Below are 3,705 nucleotides of genomic sequence, written 5' to 3' on the forward strand. Positions count from 1 at the left end.
TCTCGGCTCACTGCAACCTCCACCTCCTGGGTTCAAACAATTCTCCTGCCTCAGCCTCCTGAGTAGCTGGGATTACAGGCACGCGCCACCATGCCCAGCTAATTTTTTGTAGTTTTAATAGAGACGGGGTTTCACCATGTTGACCAGGACGGTCTCGATCTCTTGACCTTGTGATCCACCCGCCTCGGCCTCCCAAAGTGCTGGGATTACAAGCGTGAGCCACTGCGCCCGGCCAGAAGTCTGATATTTCTTATTCTTACTGATAGGCTCAACCAATGGGACATTGATGGGTAAATGTGCAAGGGGCTTAGGGCACAGCCTGGGTGCAAAGTCAGAGCTTCCCAGAAATCCTTGTATCATGAATTTCTTCAGGCACAACCCAGCTTGATGTAAGAATGCCAACACAGCAACACAAATACCAATTCTCCTTAAATATTGTAATTAAAATCAAACCATTAGAATAGGCCAATGAGAGGGATGATCATTTGTTTTGTGAAAAAATTATCCCTCTATTTCACTTATTTTAAATATCAAGTCCTCTTTGCAAGCCAAGTTGAATAAGATTCAATTTAGAAAAGTTCTGTGAACTCACCACTCTTCCCATGAACCCATCTCTTTCCATGCTGAGGGTGGTTAAATTCCCCACAGCATTTTACATAGATTAAGAGTGATTATCCAAATCTTACATAAACTTTAAAGATGTTCACTCTTTCTAGTTATGTACATCCAAGACTTCCAGAAAAGAGACATCACAAGGAGTGAATTAGTTCCCTTTTTCCCTTAAATCTGTGCTCTATATGACCCAAGAACCAGATATAATCATGCCCAGGTGAGCTGAATCTAGATCATAGAGACCCCTCCTCATAGCACACCTTTTGTGGATTAACTGGAAAAAGAAGTAGACTAGAAGTCAGAAAACAGATTCAGCTGCAACCATTCACAGTGAATGGCCTTTTTCTTTTTTGATCTTTTTTTCTTTTCTTTTTTTTTTTGATGGAGTTTTGCTCTTGTTGCCCAGGCTGGAGTGCAATGGTGCAATCTCGGGTCACTGCAACCTCCATCTCCCGGGTTCAAGCGATTCTCCTACTTAGCCTCCGGAGTAGCTGGGATTTCAGGCATGCGCCACGATGCCCAGCTAATTTTGTATTTTTAATAGAGACTGGGTTTCTCCATTGTTGGCCAGGCTGGTCTCAAACTCCTGAACTCAAATGATCTGCCTGCCTCGGCCTCCCAAAGTGCTGGGATTACAGGCATGAGCCACCGTGCCCAGCCCCTACACAACCTTTGGAGAGCCACAGGCCTCTCCTTTCAGTCGCTAGCTCGAGGCTCAGTCCAGAGACCTCTGATAACCTCTCATTGTCCAGAGGCCATACCTCAGGGCCAATCACCCCATGCAGAGCTAAGGGCCTCCAACTTCCGCAACACCCTTCCAACTCAGGTTGGCCTCGGGGGCCATGGACCAACTCGGAAGGCAAGCTGCCTTGGCCTCTGCCAATCCTAGGCCTAAAGTTGGCCAGGAGGCCGCATTTCCAGCCTCTGGAAGGCAGAGGAAAGCCCCAAGGGCTAAAGCCCTTAACCCGCACTTCCCAGTCCTCACCGCGGCCACTCAAGCCCCCACACCCCAGCTTTCCCTGGGTCCGGCCCAAGCCCAAAGGAGTAAAGTAAGAAAAACCATGGCACTCACCCGCCCAGCCCGCTCCTTCTTGCCTTTCAGCCTCACTCACACTCAGGACGGCTCAAGCCCGAATGGCCGTTAAAAGTGGGGAGTGGAGCGAGGCCAGGGGCGCTAGGCCCCAGCATGTGATCACGCCTGGATCCTGAGGCGGACGCTGATTGGCTGCTGCTCGGGCCGCACTCTGCGGCTCAGGCCCGCTGCGCGCGCGGGGCAGCCTGGGAGGCACCTAGGACAGCGCCACTCCCCCGCGGACACGCAGCTGATTGGCTGTGATGGGGCAGGGCCTTGAGTCTTATTGGTCCATGGACTTAGGCTTCAGGCTTCTTAGGCTGAGATTTCGTTGACTTCCAGCCGGCCCAGAGTTGATCGGCAGCGGAGTCTGTCCTTCCCCACTCTCTCCAAGAAGACACTGGACCCTCATCCTCCACCTGAACAGCTTTGGAGGCCCCCTCAGCGGGTGCTCAGGAGTACCACTGTCTTTTTTTTTTTTTTTTGAAAACGAAGTCTCTCTCTGTCGCCAGGCTGGAGTGCAGTGGTGTGATCTCGACTCACTGCAACCTCCGCCTCCCGGGTTCAAGCGATTCCCCTGCCTCAGGCTCCCAAGTAGCTGGGACTACAGGCGCGCGCAACCACGCCGGGATAATTTTTGTATTTTTAGTAGAGATGGGGTTTCACCATGTTAGCAGGATGGTCTTGATCTCTTGACCTCGTGATCCACCCGCCTCGGCCTCCCAAAGTGCTGGGATTACAGGCTTGAGCCACCGCGCCCGGCCTTCCTTCCTCTTTTTCTAAAAAAATATTTCGTTTTTATTTTGTGAACAAGGTCTCCTTCTGTTGCCGGTGCTGGAGTGTAATGGTGCAATCACAGCTCGCTGCAGCCTCGAATCCTGGGCTCAAACAATCCTCCTGCCTGGGCCTCCAAAAATTCTGGGACTACAACCATGAGCCACCATGCCTGACCTGCCTTTCTTGCTTCTAATTTTCCACCCTGAATAGCTCCCATTTGCAAACTCTGTCACCTTTCTCTCAACCCTCTACAATCTGTGAAGTGTGAAGGGGATGTGTAGGCTGCCACCACACCTGATTGGCTGTGAGGCCCGTAAGAGCTAGCCAAATCCAGGCACGGTGGCTCATGCCCATAATCCCAGCGCTTTGGGAGGCCCAGGCGGTAGTAGGATCGCTTGAGCCCAGGAGGTTGGGGCTAAAGTGAGCTATAATCATGCCACTGCATGGCAGCCTTGGTGACACAGTGAGACCACGTCTTTAATAAATAAATAAAATAGGTCGAACGTGGTGGCTCTCGCCTGTAATCCCAACATTTTGGGAGGCTGAGGCGGGCAGATCACGAGGTCAGGAGATCGAGACCATCCTGGCCAACATGGTGAAACCCTCTCTCTACTAAAAATACAAAAATTAGCTGGGCGTGGTGGCACGTGCCTGTAGTCCCAGCTCCTCAGAGGCTGAGGCAAGAGAATCGCTTGAACCAGGGAGTTGGAGGTTGCAGTGAGCTGAGATCACACTCATCACTTGTTGAAATCTAAATAATCCCATGAAGGAGGCGATTACTATGCCAGGTTAACCTCTGAGGGCCAGAGAGGTGAAGTTCATCTCAGGTCACGCAGCGGGTCCGGGCATTGCTGGGACTCGAATCTTGCTGTAAGGAAAGTCCAGCATTGGAGCTACACTCCCTGACGGAGGGAGACTCCGTCTCAAAATAAGTAATAAAATAAAATAGCCAGCCAGGCTGGGTGCGGTGGCTCATGCCTGTAATCCCAGCACTTTGGGAGGCTGAGGCGGGCTGATCACCTGGGGTCAGGAGTTCGAGACCAGCCTGGACAACATGGCGAAACGCCATCTCTACTAAAAACACAGAAATTAGCCAGGCGTGGTGGTGGGCGCCTGGAGTCCCAGCTACTCAGGAGAATGAGGCAGGATAATCGCTTGAACTGGGAGGCGCAGGTTGCAGGGAGGGACCAAGATCACACCCCTGCACTCCAGCCTGGGCAGCAGAGCAAGACTCTGTCAAAAAA

The 3,705-nt window shown here is 51.7% G+C and overlaps 1 protein-coding gene across 1 annotated transcript in view; it reads right to left on the reverse strand.

Annotated features, from left to right (window-relative positions):
- ZBTB32 (zinc finger and BTB domain containing 32) overlaps positions 1 to 1,765 on the reverse strand; it is a 9,516-nt gene extending 7,751 nt beyond the window's left edge. The window contains exon 1 of the mRNA XM_017504094.2: positions 1,685 to 1,765. The gene's annotated coding sequence lies outside the window, so the exon portion shown is untranslated. The remainder of the gene's footprint in view (positions 1 to 1,684) is intronic.
- Between the last annotated feature and the right edge of the window lie 1,940 nt (positions 1,766 to 3,705).

The sequence above is a fragment of the Cebus imitator genome, unplaced genomic scaffold, assembly GCF_001604975.1.
Source record: "Cebus imitator isolate Cc_AM_T3 unplaced genomic scaffold, Cebus_imitator-1.0 Scaffold318, whole genome shotgun sequence".
NCBI classification, from domain to species: Eukaryota; Metazoa; Chordata; class Mammalia; order Primates; family Cebidae; genus Cebus; species Cebus imitator.